Genomic DNA, 24,100 nt, shown 5'->3' on the forward strand with positions numbered 1-24,100 from the left:
GAGTAGAGATTCAAGTTAGACTTTTATACTTTAATATTATATTTGCTTCTAGATACTTTAAGATACAAACAATGACTCCACTAATTTTTTTGGATCCCTCCACTCCTCGGATGGGAAACAAAAATTCTAACACGACCAAGGATTCCTAATGGGTGTTGCGGTTCCACCGATGCCATGCATCTTATCTAACTGTTATTGGTAACATGTACACCGATACATAGGCAACTCTTTGCCTAGATGCTTCTCTAAGCATGTTGCAGTAACTTGATCTCTAAGTCATGTGGGCTCACCTAACAGTTATTGATCACACTCTTTAGTTAAGCCCAACCCATCATTCACAAGCAGGTGCAAGGCCATGATTGGGTCCCTCATCTAACAGTTATTGGGCCCAACCTCATCGTTATCCTGGAGCAACTCTTTGCTAATGAGTGGTTGCGTGTTTCTGGTGCAACTAAACTACTGTAACCAGCTAAGAACAATCAACACCAGTAGCACACCCGTACATCTACAACGATGGAAGATCTATGGACTTAATATTTGTGAGAAGGTTTAGGTTTAGGTCTCATCTAATCAGTCATCATATGATCGATCTAATTGGCATGGGATAAACCAAACCATTAAGCAACCTAATTCAAGACCCAATCTTCCAAATTGGTCAGGTAAGTAGAGGGGGTCCCCCTGTTGCTTTCCTTAGACACCAATAAATTGGCCAGATAAGTTAATGGAACCAATTAAATAACTACATCATAATTACTTATCTTAGATACCAATATGTCAATTGGTCCAAATAGGTTAACTCAAGCGAATCGGGCTCAAACCAACGAGCTAAATTAGGTCCTTAGATTAATCGATTCTACATATGGGATTCAAATGATTTGATCAACAATAATTGCATGATCATATAACTTAATTAATTTAACCCACATCAATACTTGACTCAATTTGATCAATTACTTAATCAAATTAGACTTATATGATTCAAATCAAAAATCCTAGATGCAATCCTATTATATGACCTAATTTTTGATTTTCTCATAACCAAATCCCTCATGCATAAATACAAATTTCAGATTCTAAAATTAAATTTTAGATCTAAATTTTTTATATAAAAATAAGTTTTAAATTATAAAAATAATTTTTAGATTTAACATACAAACATATATCTCATATATGCATGTAAAATTCAGATCTAAATAAAATTCAGATCAACAACATGATGTCATATACTCATATACTAATCATGGATCATATTGAAAATAATTTTATGATCTAAATATACAACCATATATCTCATATATAAATCATGAATTAGGTCATATAAAATTTCAGGTTTATGCATGCATCTACATATTATGTGAACATGAACTAGAAACCGTCCTAAATCAAAATTCAGATCTATGCATGCTTTAGCATATCAACTATATATTCTAAAATCAAATCTAAAATTAAATTTTAGATTTAAAAATTTATCTATACATCTCATGTATCAAAAAATAAATAAATTTTAAAACTCTTTTCAAAATATGTATGTCAATTTTATGCATATGAAACCCGTGGCTTTGATACCACTATTGGAATTCGTATGTAGGGGCATGGATGTGTGTTTCAAAATTTTATTTTTTAAACACCATAGTAGAATAGTAGATTAAAATATTTTTAATCTATATTATTCATGCATAAAAATATAAACCACAAGGATCTACTTCATATACTGAAATTGTACATATGCTAAAATTTAATATGTGATCGAATCACATATTTATTTCGTAATTCTCTTCTTCAAATCTAAATCTGAAAGAGAAGAGATTTTTTTCTCACCACACAAGTGTCCGACCTCTATGGGTATCCACTTGAAATCAGCCTGGAACAACCCTCTTTAGATTGAATTTTTTTTCTCTAAAAAAATTCAGCCTGCGAATCTGAACGAAGCCTGGAATGCGATCAACTCTTGATCTCTTTTCTTTATCTTCTTCTTCTCTTATTCTTTTGCCTTTCTCCCTTGATTTATGCTACTACCAAATACTAGGAACTAGTAGACAAGAGAGGATGCCAAGGCCCTTATGGGTGTGAAGAGATGGGATGCCCAAGGTGGGGCATATAGGATGCCCAAAGGAGAAGAAAAGGGGAGGAGAAGAGAGGGCATGGGGGTTTTTCTAAGAGGCATTGGGCTACTGGTTTTTGATTCTCTAGAGATCTTAGGGGAGGTTCCTTTAAATAGGCACAAAAATTGAATCCTATTCAATCTCATAATACAAGTCTTACTTGCATTAGGTTTTCTAATAACTTAAGTTATTCAACTTCTTTTAGGAATCCTTTTAGGTGCTAACTCTTGGAGCTTTTGTACCCACATAAACACTCCCCAAAGTATACCCATGGGATGCCCCATATGGGATCCATAAGCCCTCTAATCATGGGACACGCTCAACTTGATCAAATCAAGTGGCACCCTATAATAACTATCAAGAAATATTAATTAAGGACTTGCACCCTTAATTCATATGATCCAAAATCTTAGACACCTAACAATTGGAGTCCAATGAATCTAATTCATGTACGTTATTAGCAGGTAATTAAGTTTGAACTATTTTATCAAATAAAAAATTTAAACATAAAGAAAAAATTGGGTCCAACCATATACTAGCAACGTTACCTTGAATCCAATCAGATTTCTCTAAACCTAATTGACACTTCATAAGCTCAATTGCTAATTCCAAGCCTAATTTCTTTGTTGTGTGACCCCATAGGTTCAATTCTATCTGATAGTAAGATATACAATGATCTCTATCAAAGTATCATTGAAACTCTTTTCAATGGGTCCGAAAAATCCACTCTAACTCATTAAGGATTGTCAATCCAGAACAATCCTAGTGAGCTCTCATAATCCACCAGTGACACCTAATAGTATGTAGTAGTAATCCAATAGAATCAAAAATGAACCTCAAAGTGTAGTTAGAATATGATTCAATTCCTCTATCGTGAGTCCCGACTAGATGGCAGATCATGGATAAATCGTCAAATCTCAATATCAGTCATATGATAGATTCGATCAGCTCAAGTCTAATTTTAATTTTTATAAAAACTTCTTTCCATCAATCATACTATTGTGGCCACAGATTCTCAAACTTAGCTTCTCAAATCTTATAGGACTACTCCTCTCTATCAAAATTGAGAGATCCCATCTTGATGCGCATCCTGCTCCTACAGTGAACCAACTGTCACCAACATCTACTACAAGGGCTCATTGAGATCCATATTTATGTGTCAGTCAAACTCTAGCAATCTCACTGCAAGCAATAGTACCATCTCAGATCAAAAGATCATTCATACAACTACAGCATCGAGACAATCACTGATGATTGAATAGAAATCTAAATGATCTCTCGTATGGTCATGCTCAGTACTAGTTGTTCTCTAACAACCACCCACACTCATCGTCCAGTGTCTCTACACTATAGACTGGAGATTCATCTATTTCGAAGAAAGTGATCTGTGTGTCGGTCTATCTAGATTGATCATCATTCTCATGATGATCCTATGACCAGGAGCATTTAGAAATTAAATACATGTCTCTAATTCTCAATATTTTGAGAATATGTATCGAAAATTAATTTGATGGATGATTCAAAGACACATCACACTTGAATGAAGAATAAATTTATCATTTTATTGATCAAATTAATATACTAAGTATAAAATTATATCCTAGATATATTACAATGTATCAGTCATATTAGTTTCTAGGATATACATCAAACATGTTGAAGGAAAAACTAAGGATAATGCCAAATCAAGAGAAGATTTGAAAGAATTATGTCATCGGCCTGAGTTGGAATGGAATGAGATGATGGAGAAATATCCAAAGGCATGTTACACTATACAAACTGTCAAAGGCAATGTTGTGCAAGTGGCTTAAAAATGTAAGATTCCTAGATGGATATGCGTCAAACATGGGCAGATGTGTGGACATGCGAAAGTTGAAGCTATTCGAGATAAAAAGTCATGATTGTCATATTTTTATGCAAAAATTACTCCCTATAGCATTTCGTGAACTACTGCCAATAATTGTTTGGCAGGCATTGACAGAATTGAATATTTTTTTTAGAGAGCTAACGTCGACTATAATCTGAGAGAGAGAGAGATATGTTATGAATAAATGAAGAGATTCTTTTTATTATCTGCAAGCTAGAGCGTATAATCTCTCCAAGTTCCTTTGACTCTATGGAGCCTCTTCCTATGCATTTGGCTTATGAAGCATGGATTGTGGGTCTAGTGCAATATCAGTGGATGTATCCTTTTGAGAAGTAAATAGTTTAATTTTTTTCTATATCCTCATTATGTAAATAATTATGAAATTTATTAAATATGAATTTTATCATTGCAGGTATCTTAGAAAGCTAAAAAATAATATGAAAAATAAAGCCAAAGTTGAAGGTTCAATATACAATACTTTCTTAGTTGAAGAAGCATCATCGTTCTATGCTCATTATTTTGAACCGCATGTGAACATAAGGCAACGAAAGGTGCCACATAATGATGATGGTGGAGAAGTCGTAGAAAGGTTACGTAAAGAAAATCTATCAATTTTTATACATTATGGTAGGTCACTTGATAGAGAAAAAGTTAGATATCTTACAGAAGATGAACATCGGACTGCTCAAATGTATATCCTATTAAATTATCCAGAAGTGAAACCATACATTGAGTATGTATTTATAATATAAATTTATATCTTTTTACATTGAATTATTTATAACCATTAATAATAGAAAAAGATTATAATGTTTCTAAATCTATATTAATTTATTTTTTTTATTGTTTGAAGTATTTTTGTTGATGAGTTATGACATGTGCATCCACAAATCACTGAGGTAGATATTGATAAGAAACTAGAGTGTGAATTTGCGATGTGGTTCTATAAATATGCACATGATCCCTTCAAAAACATCTCTAACCAATTCTTAAAGGCTGTTGCAAAGGGTCTGTTAAAAAGTATGATGACCTATAGCGGCTATGTAGTAAATGGCTGTAAGTTTCACACTAAAAGTTATGGTTCAAATAGGGCCATGATGAATAGTGGTGTATGCATAAAGGGTATTAATTACAATATTGATGAGAGCGACTACTATGAATAGTTGATTGAAGTTATATGCTTGGAGTATCCGAGATTACCAATCAAGAAAACTTTCTTGTTTAAATGTGATTGGTTTGATCTGACACCAAATGTGGGAACAAAAGTTCATCAACAATATAATCTTGTTGAAGTTAATCATAAGCGATTCTTTAATAGATATAAACCATTTGTTCTTTCCATTCAAGCCGCTCAAGTCAATTATATGACATAGCCTAGTTTAAGACATGACAAAATTGATTGGTGGGCAACTTTCAAAATAAAAGCTAGGTCTATTGTGGAGCTTCCTGAAGTGAGGGAGACAACTGTGCTATCACGTGATGCACCTTTTCAACAAGATGAAATGGAGGTCCCATTAATACAAATAGATGCTGACGATGCACAACAGTCTTTGAATGATCCAAGTGGGACACTTAATGAAATTGATCATGATGAAGTTGAGGATGAAGAGGAGCCTCAGCTTGATTCAGAAATCGATGATGAAGATGATAAAGATTATGAAGATAGTGAATAACGATATTTGTGTGAATGAATATTTTATTTTTATTTTTATTTTTATTTTTATGAATGAAGTTAGAAAATAATGGTATTATAAAATTGTATACTTTTTTTTTTATAGGATGAGAGGGATCGATCGGAGAGGAGGGTCTAGATTTGATAGAGGAAGAATAATAAGGTTTTCTAGGCCAGTCCTTCATATAGAGGGTGATGGCAATATGCATGGAGAGCCATGTATGCCAGCTGAGGTTGATGCTCTTTCACCATCTACAGCATGATCATTATTATCATTTGCTCATATAGTTGTCTCATCCATTGTTCCTGCTAGTGGAGCACCCACAGTGGATGCTGGAGGCCTATCTGCTATGTCGACACCATCTTCAAATATATTCTCCCATGATCGTCATAATAGAAGACCAATCATAACTGCAGTCAATAATAAGTACTAATATTTTTAATTAAATTTTATATGATATTTAATTATTTTTTATTGGTGCTAATCATTTGTACAATCTATTGTTTTTCTATTTTTGATTTTTTAATAGGTTAGAATCATCTGAGGTGTGTGCTCGAAAGATAACATTAATTTTCAAAGAAAGATTGGATGAAGATGGACATTGCTGGAAGACCATCTATTAGGAAACAAAGAATTTCTATTAGGAGAAACTTCAGATAATAAATAATTTAATCAAATATAAGATATTAATGCTTATCAGTAATTGGATTAAAACAAGCATTGAATTTTTTTAAATAAAAATTATAAATATATTTTATTAATAATTTATATGAAATGTGTCTATAGCTTAGTTGATTTGATCTGATAGCATATATAAAATATGTCAACCTATATCTTAGTTGATTTTATGGTCATTTTCCTATTACTTGTTCACCATTGGCTTATAGACAACCTATCTCTGTACAATAAATATTACTTGATGATTTTAATTGTTCATGTCTGATCTTAAACAACTTGGATGAAAAATCAAACTTACTGTGTGCAATTCTCTATGGTCCATTGTCAACTTAGACAATAACCCATCAACATGAACATAATGATGAACTTATATAGGAAGTGATTAAAAGCCATCAAATTTTGCAACCAAGCCTCTATTTTATTTTATTTTTTATTTTTATGTTGAATATTCTTACATGGGATGTTATTATTTTTTATTTATTTATTTTACTACACTAACATTTCGAGTGGGATGAGGCCATAACCTCAAAGATTCAGATAGGCTGGAGACATAAGGCTGGAGAGCGACAGAGTGCCCTCATGCATTCCATGAGGAAGTTGAAGGAGAAGTCTATACATGTCTCTAATACTGCATGGCAAAGATGGAAGGAGGAATGGGCCAAAGAAGATTTCAAAGCTTGTAGTGATCAATTTAGAGCAAATTGCCTCAGCAAGACTGATGGACCAGGATCTGGGATATCTCACCATACAGGGGGCTCTGTTTCCCATACACAACATGCTCAGAGATTTGTGAGTTAATTTTTTATGTTTATTCATGTGTCTATTGATTTTAATGTAAGTTAATTAAATTGATGAATTTTTTCAACAAGAGAAGCATGGTAGAGACCCTCTCCTACATGAGCTATTCGAGGTGACTCATACTAGGTAGGCCAACGGTGAACTTGTTGATGAATAGACAAAGACTATTTATGTAAGCGAATAAGAATTTAAATTGACTATTTTTCAATATTTGCACTGTGAGATAAATTTTGAGGATAATATTTAATAATTGATATGATGCAGGATCGCTAAAATATGCTTAAGGAGCAGATGTCTAAGCCACAAAAGGGATACAGTAAGCCTCCTACTGTGGATAAGAGATAGCTTTGGTATGAGGCCATTGGGGGGAGAAGAAGAATAGTGTATGGAGTGGGTTCTCAGGCATCTGCCTTCTATCCTCAGTCATCTTATGGATCATTCTCAACTACATCATCTCGCATGCATTCAAAGGCATTGGAAGATGAGCATTAATAGCTAAGAGAGAAATTGACAAAGCAAAATCAGCAGCTCTAAGAGATCGTTCTTGCAAATCAAGAGCTCCAGCAGACTGTTGCTACATTGAAGGTGCAGAATGAGGAGCAAAATGAGAGAGAGTAGAGATTGCAAGATCAGATGCACCAGATGGAGGAGATAATACATCGGATGATGAGTCACTCAAAGTTTATATCCCTAGATCTAGATACTCCACCAGATGATGTTGTTGAAGATGATGATGATGACAATTAGATTTTAGATTTTTCTTTTATTAGATTATTTGATGTATTTGAATTTTAATACTACATTGTATCTATTATTTATATTAATAAAATATATTTTTTATCATATTTAGTTTTTTAATTAAATATTGGACATAAAATACAGGATTAAGTGAAAAATTATAAATAAAATTTTTTTATTTTTTTATTTCTATAAATTTAGAAATGGAATAGAAATAAAATTTCATTTTTGATTAGAAATGGATTATAGTTTTATTTCTAAAAGGTAATTTTTTTAATTTTTTATCCAATTTGAAATGGAATAGAAATAAAATTTTCATTGCTAATTAGCAATGAAGGTAGTTTTTATTTCTAATTAGAAACAGAAACTGCTTTCGTTTCTAAATAGAAATCGAAAGAAATTCTGTTTCAAATTAGCAACGAAAACCATTTCCATTGCTAATTTGAAATAGAAAATATTTTTATTTCTATTTAGAAATAAAATTTTCATTTTTAATTAGAAACAAAATATTCTTTTTCTATTTAGAAACAAAATCTCTTTTCATTTTAAATTACTAACAGAAATATTTTTGTTTCAAATTATCAATGGAAAAGTATTCCATTACTAATTTGAAATGAAAATATTTTTATTGCTAATTTGAAATGGATATATTTCCCTTGCTAATTTGAAATGAAAAGATTTCCATTGTTAATCCATTTGTAAATTTAGAAACGGATGCAAAAATCTATTTTTGATAGATTTTGCAATGGGATAAATAGAAACAAAATTTTTTTATTTATATTCCATTGATAAATACATTTAGTAATGGATTTCTTTATTTAGAAATGAATTTTTTTATTTCTAATTTTATTTTTTTCTTATAGTGTGAGTATATTTATGTTAATGGTTGGAGCTAATCGGACTTTCAGTGGAAGCATGATACGCCTACTGAAGATGTATCTGGGATAAAATTATTATTAAAAATTATTTAGAAAAATAAATGGTTAAGAAGCTACCCATAGATACACATGGGTTGGCTGAGCCATACTCAGATCTGTGTGCAGTTTGTGTGGATTCTAATACCTTCTAAGGAATTAATGTGATTCTTCAAATTGAAGATAGAGGCTACCAATTCGTATAAAATAGTGAAAAAACTTTTAGACTAAAATCTAAATCTTTAGGATTAAATAAGTTATATACTAATAGGTCTTATATTTTTTTTCCTTTTCAGTGACGGCTAGTAAATTGTCGCTTCTCTCGCTATTAGATAATGACAGACTTATGGGATCCAACTTCAATAGCTAGTATCAGAAGTTGAATATTGTTCTTAGGTCAGATTAGGCCAAGAAGCCCAAAGCATATCAGAATCATGTAAAGTGCTTCTTTTATAAGAAGCTGGATCATTAGAAGAGAAATTGTCCTCTACATCTTGATTCCCTTGACCCAAATAAGCTAAGAAGAGAAATCAATGAATAATTGCTGGTCAAGGTAGTTATATGATAACTCTTTGTAATTTTTCTATTTGTGATACTACTACCTAGGTATTGGATACCAGAAGTCCAATTAACATTTTCAATTCATTGCAATGACTTCAGATTAGTAGAAGGTTTGAAAATGACAAGGGATTCTTGAAAATAGGAGATGGAAGTCATATTCCAGTCCTGGCTTTAAGAATTATTAAGCTTATTTTCAACTCAAATATTGTCATTTTAAGTGATTGTCACTATTTCCAATCTTTTTGATGAATATAATCTCTGTAGGTCTTTTAGCTAAATATGATTATAGTTTATCAATAAAGAATAATTTTTGTGATATCATTGTGAATGGTGTCACAATCATGCATGAATAATTAAGAAATGATATTTATATTATATCACAGACTGTTAGTATATTGTACACATCGAACAAACATCATAGAGTAGATAATATCACAGATGCCTACCTTTGGCATTGTAGGCTTGGTCATATAAATATGGATAGGATCAACAGGTTAAGTAAAGAGGAAATCTTCCAAGTCAATGATTGTAAATCATTGCAGATCTGTGAATCCTATCTTTTTGAAAAGATGATCAAGTCACTCTTTACTGGAAAGAGTGAACGAGCTAGTGCTGTTCTGAGTCTAGTACATATTGAGTATGTGGACCCATGAACTCGAGTGCCAGAGGAGGGTACAATTACTTCATTATTTTCATTGACGATCTATCTAGGTATGGATATGTCTATCTTATGAAAAATAAGTCTGAATCATTTAAAATATTCAAACGATTCTATAATAAAGTAAAAAAATAAATTAAAAAAATAATAAAACTCTTTGATCAGATCGAAGAGGTGAATATCTTTCCAATGAATTTTTTGACATATCTAGAAGAGAATGAGATTTTCTCACAATGGATACCTCCTGGGACACCACAACATAAAAGAGTGTTAGAAAGGAGGAATCGAATACTGTTAGACATAGTTCCATCCATGATGGGATTTGAAAGTCTATTAGTCTCCTTTTGGGGTTATGCTCTTGAGACTGCTTGTTATGTTTAGAACAGGATTCTGAACAAATCAGTCATAAAAACTTCATATGAGGTATGGATTGGGCATAGGTCGATACTTTCTTACCTTAGGATTTAGGATTGTGTGGCTTATGTCAAGCATTTGCAAACTGATAAGTTTGAACCTGGTCTGATAAGTGTTATTTCATAGGGTACCCCAAGGAAATAAAGAGATATAACTTCTACCTTTCTAACGAACAAATAATATTCGTGGGTCTTGAGGCATTCTTTTTGGAAAAGAAGTTCTTTAGGAAAAGAACTGATGCCACTAAAATTAAGCTTGATGAAATTTGATAGATAGAAGAACCGATATAGACAAGTAAAAATACAGAATCATATTTGATTAGATTAAACCCAGAGCCCATTGTAGAGGCATCTTTGGGAAGATTCGATAGAGTATCGTATTAGCTAGACAGATACTATGATTTCTTGATCTGAGATGGTGATCCTATTAAACTTGATAAAAATAATGAGGATCCGATCATCTATATAGATGCTATAAAAAAATCTAACTCTAATAAGTGGCTTGAAGCTATGAAGTCCAAAATGAAGTCTATGAAGATCAACGATGTACGAACATTTATTGATCTACTTAAAGGGGTAAAACTCATAGGGTATAAATAGATTTTCAAAAGAAAAAGAGGCACAGATGGGAAGGTGGAGACCTATAAAGCTCGTTTGGTTGCCAAAAGCTATCATCAATGTTATGGTATTGACTATGACAAGATGTTTTCTCCTGTGGTAATGCTCTCAGAGTTGGAACATACATTTTGATTAGACGATCAAAACATATAGCTTAATTAGGAATGGAGAAGAATTTTGTATCTATAAGTGGGCTATCGGTTTTGTAGTTATTTTTCTTATACTTTATATGGATGACATTCTCTTAATTGAGAATGACATCCTAGCTTTACAAAGTGTAAAGCTATGGCTGTCATCTTAGTTCCCCATGAAGGATTTGGGAGAAGCATGCTACATCCTAAAGATGAAGATTTATAGAGATAGATCTAAGAGGTTATTTGGATTGTCCCAATCTATGTATATAGACACCGTGCTAAAATGGTTCAGTATAGAAAATTTCAAGAAAGGCTATCTTTCGATAGACCAAGAAATTACTCTCTTTAAAAAAGATTATCCGACAACTTCTCAAAAAAGAGAGCGTATGAGTAGAATCCCACATACTTCAGTAGTAGAATCTATCATGTATGCTATGAAATGTATGAGACTAGATGTGGCCTACTCACTAGGGGTAGCGAGTAGGTATCAGTTTGATCTAGATGAGGACCATTGGAAGGTTAGAAAAACCATCCTTAAGTATTTGAGAAATACTAAGGGCCAATGGATCATTTATGAAGAATCTGACTTAAAACTTATGGGATATACTGATTTCAATTTTCAATTAGATCTAAATGATAGTAAAAGCATGTCAGGATATATTTTTATCCTAAATAGAGGAGCGATCTATTAAAAAAATTCTAAGCAATATACTGTAGCCGAATTAATTTATGAGACGGAGTACATTATGGTATACAGGTTAGATGTAGGAGTGTGGAGATACTGGTATGGCATACATGTGAGATGTAGGAGTATATCATTACTAAATAGTGATCAAACTACGGAGCACTCTACTGTTAAGAGTAGATCATGAAGGATATGGGCATAAGTATCCCTTAGATCTGAGATCACCATGATGACTTACAAACAACTCACTGTACTTTAGTACTGGACTACCTATATTTTTAATATGATAATGGAAAGCCATTGGGTACAGTCAAGTACTTATGAAGTCAGTATGTGAGTCATGATAGGATTGACCTCCTTAGGATTATAGGAGTTAATGCATCACTGTGTTTTAATCCAATAAAACCTTAGTCAGAGTAAACCTTGTAAGGAGTCGCAGGATTTGAAAAAGATTAAAACACTATATAGATGAACTGATCCAGGGTTGATAGTTTAATCCTAAGTCATCCTAAGCATTGAAGGTCAAAGAGATGAATTATGCAGTAACCATATCCCAGGTTCTTAAATATTGCTTTGTAACTATTCGACACTATCCAAACCTAGGGTATCACTGCTAGATGGTCACTTTGATTAATATAAAAATTTATTCCTATACTACCAACTTAGTATTCGAACCTATAAGATCACACACAATAGAAGTTTTGGTCTGATCTGATGGTTGATCGATGATTTTGAATTATTGAAATGTATAATCATCAATATGATTGATGATTAATCTTGTGCAAAGATTGTAATTGATAATTTACTAAGAGATAGTAAATTATAAGAGGATTAATTAGTAATTAGATTGCTAATTGATTCAATTTGATTGAGCAATGAGGATTGGATCAAATCTAACTGAATTGGATTCAATTAGGTTTGATCCGATTATTAGATGACCTAATCGCTAAGAGAGAATAGTTCCTGATTTGATCAAGATTTGAGTTTAATTAATTTTTATTTTAATTTGAATTTAATTGAGGCAGTATAGTGCCTAATTAGATTAGGTTCTTATATTTAGTTGGATCTAACTAGATGTGATTTGGTTTGAGACCAAATAGGAAACAACCAAGAGTCCAAATTTGTCTGGACTTCTCCCTTGTGCCACACCTTAGATGATGCCCTATTTCTTACATGCAAACTTGGTTTTTGCATGAGGCATCTCCACACAAAAAAGGGTTGCGCCCCTTCCTATCTCATGCACAAACATGAATAAAATCTGATTTAAAAGAAAAGTTCAAATTTGATTTGAATGGAATTTCTTATCTTGATGAGATTGGATCTCATCCCAACTACCTTCATGCCATACCTTAAAAGAGCTTTCTTTTGTGTGACAAAAGAAAGACTATTTTCACCATGAGAGATCTGATTTTTTACCATGGAAAATATGTGGGGCATGGAGAATATTTAGATATTTGGTGTGGGGTGGCAATGCTTGCTAGAGTCCAATCTTTCTTGGACTCTTCAAACCCTAACAACCACTCCTATTTAAATGGATGGTTATGGGGTGCCTCATGATTTTGATTAGGGATTAAAAAAGGTGGGATGCCTCATCTAGGAGATTGGTGTGAGAAAAATTGAGGATAGGTGCCTCCTCTTAGGGCGTGGGGTCTTTGGGTTTCTTCCTAGGATTTTGGGTGAAAGGAAAAATAAGAGAGAAGAAGTTCTCCCTTGCCTTCTTCCATCTATCCTTTCCTCCTCCATCAATCCATGATCAAGGGTCTTTACAAGGAGCTAGCACTCTAGGGAGATCGATCTAATCAGACTTCGTGTGGATACTCGTAGAGGTTGTATGCATATACAGCTAGAAGAACCTACTGTCTTCAATTTTCAACTATGGTGTATTTCGACCCACGCTCAGGTATGAAGATCTGATTTCTATCATATTTTTGATTAGATCTAATTATTTTAGATGTATTTTCAGATTATGCATGCATATTTTATGTCATAAGATCCTGGCTTAGGCAGTTATAGATTAGATCTAGTGCATGGTATATTAAATAGTTTAATCTAGTTTGCTTCCATTGTGAGAAAATATTTAAAAAATCATGCATGATCTACCCTAGCTTTCCTTCACTAACATCCACTATAAAGACCCATATGGCTAGGGACCATATTTATGTGTCATCAAACTATAGCAACCTCATTATGAGCTACTGAGGCACCATGGTCTGAGGGCTACTCACACCATTACAGCATCGAGTATGTCACTGATGAGTGGATAGACATCCATGTGACTACTCATGTTGGTCATGCTTGGTATCATTGTTCTCTAACAATCACCTGTACTCTCATTCCAATATTCCACACTATAGACTTGAGACTCATTTATTCCAAAAAAAATAATTCATGTACCAATCTAACCGAATCAATCTCCGTCCTCATGATGATCCATCGATCGAGAGAATTTAAGAACTAATCACTAATGACACATATCTCAAATTCTCAACTTTTGAGAATATGTGTCATCATCCTATTAATTTCTTGGATGATTCATGGACACATGACTCTACATGAATGAAAATAATATTATTTATTTTATTCAATTACAAAACTATGCCACTAGAAAGGTTACATGTGTCGGCCAACTTGGCTTCTAGGGCATTCATGTAACAATCTCCCACTTGCACTAAAGTTAATTGGCTACCAACCTAAGCCTCATATTCTCAAGATGAGCTTCAATCTCCTACTGGCATAATAGCTTAGTCAATGGGTCAACCATGTTCTCCATGAAGTTAACTCTCTGCACTTTGACACTCGAGATATTCATGAATCTGGTGAAATCATCGCTCTATGTGCTTAGACTTCTGATGAGACTTGATTCTTTAGTCATAGCTATGGCATAGATGTTGTCACAGTAGAGTTATATGACATCTCATGTCATCACTCCAAGCTCTGCAACAAACTACATAAATCAGAAAGCTGCCTTAGCATCCTTAGAAATGATGATGAACTCTACCTCCATGATGGAATTTCTAATGATCGGTTGTTTGAAACTCTTTCAATATATCGCACCACCACATACCAATGTAGACCTTCTATCATCAATCTATGTATATCCCCGAACCCTATTCTTCACCTCCAAAGATCAAGAATATATCCTCAATGCTTCATAAGGATATTCTTTACAGATATCCAGTGCTCTCAGCCTAGATTCGACTGATACCTGCTCGTGACACTCACAGTAAGAGATGTATCAAGTTGTGTACATAGTGTATATAAGGTTCTCTTTTGCAAAAGCATAAGGGATCTAGCTCATGCAGTCAATCTCCTTAGGTGTGCTAGGGCACATCTTCTTGGAGAAATGAACTCTATGCCTAAAAAAAATACTTTTCTTTTTTGGAGTTCTTCATATTGAACTCCTTCAGCACATTCTCTACTATGTATATTTTTTGTGATAAATGAAGCATCCTCTTAGATCTATCTTTATAGACCTTTAATTCCAGAATATAGGATACTTCTCCTAGATCTTTCACAAAGAATTCCTTCGACAATCAGACCTTAACCTAAGTCATCATGGGAACAATATTTTCAATTAGGAGGATGACATCTACGTATAGTATGAGGAATGTCAAGCACTCCCATTGACCTACTTAAAGACTCATGGTTCCTCTTCATTCTTGATGAAATCAAATATTTTGATCACATCATGGAAATAATGATGCTGCCTCATAATAGTTTTTAGGGATCATCTCCATGTTTCCTATCTTTCATGAGAAACAATTCCTCCACATCCTCTGTATGCATATCCACATACCTTTTCAGAAGGATAGGAGATACAACTAGATCTATGAGATGGATAAGGTACAGCATCTATTGGCTCAATGGATTTTATAAGCTCTATGACTCGTTGTTGCTGTTAAGAGACCTTCTTTTCGAGCTATAATTGCCTCCCACTATTTCTATCATGGATAAACTATTTTTCAAGAAGATAGTATGTCGGATCACAATCATATTGTGATCCTCTGAAAGGCAAAATTAGTATCCTAAAACTCTTTTGGATACCCTATGAGCTCTCATAGATCTAACCTCTATCTTGTATGCTTACCATCGCTTGACATGTGCTGGACATCACCACCAAATCTTGTGATGACCAAGACTTAGTTTCTTACCATATTACATCTCATATGGTGTGATAAGAATGGATTTAAAGAAAACCCAATTTACTAAGTAATTGGTGGTAAGCTAAGCATGTTCCCTAAATGAATAATGAAAAGATCAATGAAGCTCATTATGGATCGAATCTTATGCAATAGGGTCTGACTTCTCCATTCCGAAAATCTATTGAGTTGAGGTATTTCAGGTGGAGTCCATTATGAGACTATATCATTTTTCTTGAGATAATCAAAAAATTCCTTAGATATTAACCTCCTCGATCTAATTGAAGTACCTTAAAATTTTTTTTGATTTATTTCTCTACTTTAAGAGCTTCAGATTAGTGTATCTCATACATATACCTGTACCATAGATAATCAATAGCAAGGATATTTAAGTAGAGATAACCTTCTCTAGCTACCACATCAAAATGGCTACACACACATCAATGTGCACTAGCACAAGTATCTCAGTGGTCCTTTTCCTATATCCTACAAAAGATAGTTTGGTCATCTTTTCTTGAAAACAAGACTCACAGACTTGATATGACTTGATAGTCATCGAGTCCAAAGGGCCATCTGTCTCCAATCTGTTAATCCTTTCTTTTCCTATATGACCCAGCCTAAGGTGCTACCAATACTTGAGGTTAATCTCATTATTGGATCTCTCAAATCCAACAGCACTCACTTATTGCTCGAATATATTCCATTAATATGTAAATGATGGAGACTGTTAATCATAAAGTCACATCCAACCATTTTATTTCACTAGATATCTCAGATCTAATGGCACTCACTTATTGCTCGGATACATTCACATCAACATATAAATGATGGAGACTATTAATCATAAAGCCACATCCAACCATTTTATTTTCAAAATAAATGATACCATAGTCTTTATGAAAACTATCAAGCAGATCTGACATATCTTTTAAAGGTGCATCACTTTCATTCTTCTTTTAGGATTACCAGGTATCACTACAAGAAAAGAAAATTTTTACGATAAATTTATTTACGACAGAAATATTTTCATCACCAATAAGAATATTTATGATGAAAAATTATTTTCATCACTAATAAAAAAATATTTATGATGAAAATTATTTTCATCACTAATAAAAAAATATTTATGATACAAATAATCATCATAAATAATAAAATATTTATTTTAATTTTATATTTTCAAATATTCATGATGAAAATATTTTCATCATAAATAATGTTAGTATTTACAATGAAAATATATTTTTCATCAAAAATAGATGTTATTTATGATGAAAATTTTTTATCACTAATATTTGAAAAAAAATTAAAAAATTATATATTATTTATGATGAAAATATTACATCATAAATAATGAGTATTAGCAATAAAAACTAAATTTCATCATAAATATTGAATTATTTATGATAAAAAATTTTCATCACTAATATTTAAAAATTTTAAAAATTATAGATTATTTATGACAAAGAGTTTACATTGCAAATACTAGAGTTTTGATGATGAAAAAGACTTTTTATCATAAATATATAATTATTTATGTTAAAAATTTTTCATCACTAATAGATAAAAAAATATCAAAAAATTTTAAAAATTCACAAACTATAGATTATTAATGATAAAAATATTACATCATAAATACTTGAGTATTTATGATGAAACTCAATTTTTCATTACAAATAATCTATTATTTATGATGAATAATCTTTATCACTAATATTTAAAAAAATAAAAAAAATTTAAAATTTTAAAAATTATAGATTATTTATGATAAAAATATTACATCATAAATATTTAAGTATTTATGATGAAAATTAACTTTTCATCATAAATAATTTACTATTTATGATGAATAATTTTCATCACTAATATTTAAAAAAAATTAAAAAATTAAAAATTATAGATTATTTATGATGAAAATATTACATCATAAATAACCAGTATTTGTAACAGAAAGTATCTTTTTATCATAAATACTAATTATTTATGATAAATTTTTTTATCGTTAATAGATAAAAAAATTAAAAAATTTTAAAAAATCAAAAAATTGTAGATTATTAATGATAAAAATTTTTTTTCATCATAAATAGTCAATTATTTATGATAAAAATATTTTTATTATCCATATTTCTAAAAAAAAATTTAAAAATTATAAAAATTATAAATTATTTATGATAAAAATATTACATCATAAATAACTTAGTGTTTGCGATGAAAACATATTTTTCATCATAAATAGTCTATTATTTATGATGAAAAAAAATCAAAAGTTGATCATTATTTATGATAATACTTTTTATCTTTAAGTTTCTTTGAATCTGTCTCATTACTCAATTTTGTATAGATTATTGATTTTATAGACTGACAAAAGGTCACAAAGTACAAAGGTCTTGTATCTGTCCATGAATATAGAAAGGAGATGATATTGGATCTTTATACATTAAAACATGATTTACAAAAAGGTTATTCACATGGTACTTGATCTTTATAAAGAATAAAATTTTATCAACTTCTAATTATATAAAGAATAAAACTTTATCAACTGTTCGATAGACTAAATTGTGTCATATACTTCTAAACTGTATGCGGAAGGCCTTTGCTGGATCCTTCAGTATTATTTTTTCAGAATACATTCATGATCTTAATTGGTATACGATGATTGTTTATTGCAGATACTCTCGAGCTAGCTGAACTCTTATTATTGCTATCCAGTTCAAGATTTATCCTAAGATTGACATACTCTTGAACAGGTATTATCCTTTGTACTATGCTCCTTTTGCATTGGATCTCAAGGGTCTTAGCTGCTCGAAAATTAAATTTGAGTTTAGATGTCCATTCAAACCTTTCGATTAACTCATGGCAGTATTGCCACTAAAAAAGTAAATCTAATTAGTTAAATTTATTTAATTATAAATTATGTTTGATTGTTAGTTAACACTTGTAATGTATCAGTAGAAAAATACTTATCATCCAATGGTACATGATTACGTAACTTTTTTATATACATAATTTTTTTATGTATGTAATTTTTATAAAAAAATTATAAATTAATAATTTATATAATTTTTTTATTAATATTTTATTTTTTACCATGAATATTTTTTTAAAATCATTTTTTGTTGTTAAATTTTTTGGATAGAAAATTTTCTTAGTGAGAAAAATCTAAAATTAAATTTTTATGAAATTATTATTGGAGAATTTTTTTTATAAAAATTATTTTTGATGAAAACTATATTTACTTTGCTAGTAAGATTATTAATGACTAAAATTTAATTTTCATCATAAATAATTTTTTTATGAATTTTTTTAAGATGAAAAAATTTTTTAGTGGAAATTTTTTTTTGATAGAATTATTGACAATGAATTTTTAGTTTTCATTGCTAATAAGATTATTGATGATGAATATTTTTTATCATAAATAATTTTTTATTTTTTGGCCAAATTATTAGTGATAAAAATTATTTTTTCATCGCTAATAATCTAATTAATGACACAAAGCTTTTTATCGTAAATAAATTTTTTTTGGTGGAAAAGTTTTTTTAGCAGAATAATAGATTTTTTTTTGCAAGAATTATTAGCAATGAAAATATTTTTTTATCACTAATAACCTACTTTTCATCGTAAATGTTGGTGCAAAAATCCATCTGCGCCGGAGAAGCTGGAGTTGTGGGGGTCGCGGTCGCCGCCGGGACCTGCAAAAGAAGTCTAAACTGGAGGTGGGGTTGCTCCGGCAAGACCCTCCGACGCTCAAGTTAGTTCTCTGCCTCAACAAGAATAGAGTGCTCGAACGAAAATTTTAGCAGAGTTTCTAGGTAAAAATGAGAGCTTAGAGAATAACGTATCTGGGATCCCCCTTTTATAGGCGGAGGGGGCAACAAACTGATAGCGATGTCTGTAACTATCTGGCAGTGGGCCGCCCAGAGTTAGGAGGAGTTTGTTGCGGAGAGTAGTGGAGTGGACCCGTGGCTATCATCGGGGCGTGCCACGTGGAGTCTGCCACGGGGAGCGGAGTGACATCCGTTGTCGCGACTTGCCAGAGAATGGAAGAATCACGCGGTATCCGTCGCAGGAAGTGGAGCAGGATCGTAGCCATTATTATGGCCTGCCAGGGAGTGATGGAGCCATATGGAATCCGTCGCAGGAGGTGGAGCAGAGTCGTGGCTGTTGCTGCGGCCTGCCAAGAGGTCCAGGCCTATCGGTCGGAGTTCGACTGGGGTGTCTGGCAGAGAGAGGTGGCTAGCCACCCGTTTGAGAGGAGCTTGGAGTCTGACTCTCGCGGGAGTCCGGATGGAGTCTTCCTTCAGTTGAAGTCGGGGATGAGGTCTGGCTCCCACAGGAGTCCGGACGGAGTCTTCCCGTAGCTAGAGCTGGAGACGAGGTCTGGCTCCCGTAGGAGCTCGGGCGAAGTCTACCAGCAATCAAAGTCAGGGGTGAAGTCCAGCTCCCTTAGGAGTCTGGACGAAATTTACCAGCAATCGGGGTCAAGGACGGAGCCCGGTTCCCGTAGGAGTCCGGGCGAAGCCTTTCCACTGTCGAGGTCGGGGACGAGATCTGACTCCCGTAGGAGTCCGGGCTGAGTCTACCTGCAATCAAAGTCAGGGATGAAGTCCGGCTCCCTTAGGAGTCCGGACGAAGTTTACCTATAAGCGAAGTCGTGGGTGGAGCCCGGCTCCCGTAGGAGTACGGGCGAAGTCCTTGTGCAGCCAGAATTGAGAACGAGGCTCGACTCCCGTAGGAGTCCGGGCTGAGTCTTCCCGCAGCTAGAGCTGGAGACGAGATCTGGCTCCCATAGGAGCCCGGGCGAAGTCTACCTGCAATCAAAGTCAGGGGCAAAGTCTGGCTCCCGTAGGAGTCCGGACAAAGTTGACCAGCAATCGGGGTCGAGGACGGAGCCCAACTCTCGTAGGAGTCTGGGCGAAGCCTTTCCGCAGTCGAGGTCGGGGATGAGATCCGGCTCCCGTAGGAGTCTGGGCTGAGTCAACCTGTAATCAAAGTCAGGGATGAAGTCCGGCTCCCTTAGGAGTCCGGACGAAGTTTACCAGCAATTGGGGTCGAGGACGGAGCCCGACTCCCGTAGGAGTCCGGGCGAAGCCTTTCCGCAGTCAAGGTCGGGGATGAGATCCGACTCCCATAGGAGTCCGGGCTGAGTCTACCTGCAATCAAAGTCAGGGATGAAGTCCGGCTCCCTTAGGAGTCCGGACGAAGTTTACCTGTAAGCGAAGTCGTGGGTGGAGCCCGGCTCCCGTAGGAGTCTAGGCGAAGTCCTTGTGCAGTCAGAATTGGGAACGAGGCCCGGCTCCCGTAGGAGTCCGGGCTGAGTCTTCCCGCAGCTGGAGCTGGAGACGAGATCTAGCTCCTGTAGGAGCCCGGGCGAAGTCTACCTGCAATCAAAGTCAGGGGCGAAGTCCGGCTCCCATAGGAGTCCGAAAGAAGTTTACCAGCAATCGGGGTCGAGGACGGAGCCCGGCTTCCGTAGGAGTCCGGGCGAAGCCTTTCCGCTGTCGAGGTCGGGGATGAGATCCGGCTCCCGTAGGAGTTCGGGCTGAGTCAACCTGCAATCAAAGTCAGGGATGAAGTCCGGCTCCCTTAGGAGTCCGGACGAAGTTTACCAGCAATCGGGGTCGAGGATGGAGCCCGACTCCCGTAGGAGTCCGAGCGAAGCCTTTCCACAGTCAAGGTCGGGGACGAGATCCAGCTCCTGTAGGAGTCCGGGCTGAGTCTACCTGCAATCAAAGTCAGGGATGAAGTCCGACTCCCTTAGGAGTCCGGACGAAGTTTACCTGTAAGCGAAGTCGTGGGTGGAGCCTGGCTCCCGTAGGAGTCTGGACGAAGTCCTTGTGCAGCCAAAATTAGGAACGAGGCCCGGCTCCCGTAGGAGTCTGGGCTGAGTCTTCCTGCAGCTGGAGCTGGAGATGAGATCTAGCTCCCGTAGGAGCTCGGGCGAAGTCTACCTGCAATCAAAGTCAGGGGCGAAGTCTGGCTCCCATAGGAGTCCGAACAAAGTTTACCAGCAATCGGGGTCGAGGACGGAGCCCGGCTCCCATAGGAGTCCGGGCGAAGCCTTTCCGCAGTCGAGGTCGGGGATGAGATCCGGCTCCCGTAGGAGTCCGAGCTAAAATCTGGTAGTTGTAGGAATCTATCGTTGGAGAAGTTCAGCCATTGGCGGAGTCCAGGGTAGTTCGGATTGGAGTTGAACCTGGCTGGAAGAAGTCTGGAAGGGATTCGGGGAGCAGCTGATAGTTGTAGAAAGTCGGCTGGCGGCGGAGCTTAGTGAGCGCTTAGGGCGGTTTAATAGATAACTGGGGGAACTCATGTTGAAGGAGCTCGGGTGGTGTAGTGGGAGTTCGTCCGTCGGGGGAATTCAGTCAGCACTGTGGGAATCCGGCTGTTGGAGAAGTCCGGGGTGATACCATCTGCGGTCGAAAGCTGGAGGAGTCTTGGGAGGGTCAATCCTGTTAAGAACTTCGGCTGAGGGTATTTTATACCCAACACCAGCACGCCCCGGTGATAGCCACGGGTCCACTCCACTACTCTCCGCAACAAACTCCTCCTGACTCTGGGCGGCCCACTGCCAGACGGTTACAGACATCGCTATCAGTTTGTTGCCCCCTCCGCCTATAAAAGGGGGACCCCAGATACGTTATTCTCTAAGCTCTCATTTTTACCTAGAAACTTTGCTAAAATTTTCGTTCGAGCACTCCATTCTTGTTGAGGCAGAGAATTGACTTGAGCGTCGGAGGGTCTTGCCGGAGCAACCCCACCTCCGGTTTAGACTTCTTTTGCAGGTCCCGACGGCGACCGCGACCCCCACAACTCCAGCTTCTCCGACGCAGATGGATTTTTGCACCAACAGGATTGGCGCTAGGAGGGTTGAACCTTCGCAGTACCCTTGTTCTTGAAGGAGCGCTCAACGGGACTGCCCTCGGGCATCTTTTCCGATGTCCTCTCTTCCTCCCCCCACTCGATCTTTGCCCGATGCCTCCCCGCAAGGCATCCACATGATGATCCGCGGCCTCCGCAGCCAGATCTCAGGCTCCAGCCTCACCTCCAGTTTCCCAGCCTCCTCCTCCTCCTCCGGCAACGGCGGTCGGTGCGGAGCAATTTGATCTACTGGCGCAGCAGGTAAGAGGCCTCACTGAAGCTGTGCAAGCCATGCAGCAACAGCAGCAACCGCAGGCGTCAGTGCGCCTGGAGAGAGTGTCACCGGAACACCAGAATCCGACGATGAGGTGGGCCACTTGGGCCAGCCGCCCCATCTTTCCTGGAGAGACGAACCCGAGGGTGGAGAGCCCTCAGTCGGATCACGACTCCATCCCTGGAAGATCTCTACCCCCATTCTGCCAGAGGACCCTCGAGACCCGTAGTCGAGAGGATTTTCTGGACCGGAGGCTCCAGGAGACGAACCGACGGATCGAAGAACTCCGCCACACTCCCCCCACTTATGGTGAGGATATTTGCACTGACCCTCCCTTTTCTCAAATGATCATGCAGGAACTGATCCCGCCAAACTTCAAACTCCCCCAGTTCGAAAGCTACGACGGGACTTCAGACCCGGTTGATCATCTGGAGGCCTTCCGGATGATGATGCTGCTTCATGGCACACCCGACGCCATTCTATGCCGAGCCTTCCCATCCACCTTAAGGGAGCGGCGAGAAACTGGTACTCGGCGCTGAAGTCGGGTACCGTCTTTTCCTTCGATCAGATGAGCCATCAATTTGTGGCCCATTTTGTCAGCAGTCAGTGCCCCCGGAAGGGTTCGGAGTCCCTCATCAATATCAAGCAGAGGGAGGGGGAGTCCATTCGGGCCTACATCAACTGTTTCAATGTCGCAGTGCTGGAGGTCCGGAATTTGGACCAATCGATAGCAATGGCCGCTCTGAAGGGCGGCCTTCAGAAGAATGACCTTTTGTTCTCTCTAGAGAAGAAGTACCCCAGGGATTTTGCTGATCTGTTGGCTCGGGCCGAAGGGTACGCCCGAGCGGAAGAAGCCTTCAAAATGAAGGATGAGGAGACTGCGAGAGAGCAGCAGGCGGGAGACTCGAGTAAGCCCGCAGTCGAAAAAAGACTGAGAGAAGCTCGGCCACATTCTCGAACTCTTCCTGGGCACAAGCGTGTCCATACTCC

The sequence above is a fragment of the Elaeis guineensis genome, chromosome 12, assembly GCF_000442705.2.
Source record: "Elaeis guineensis isolate ETL-2024a chromosome 12, EG11, whole genome shotgun sequence".
Lineage (NCBI taxonomy): Eukaryota > Viridiplantae > Streptophyta > Magnoliopsida > Arecales > Arecaceae > Elaeis > Elaeis guineensis.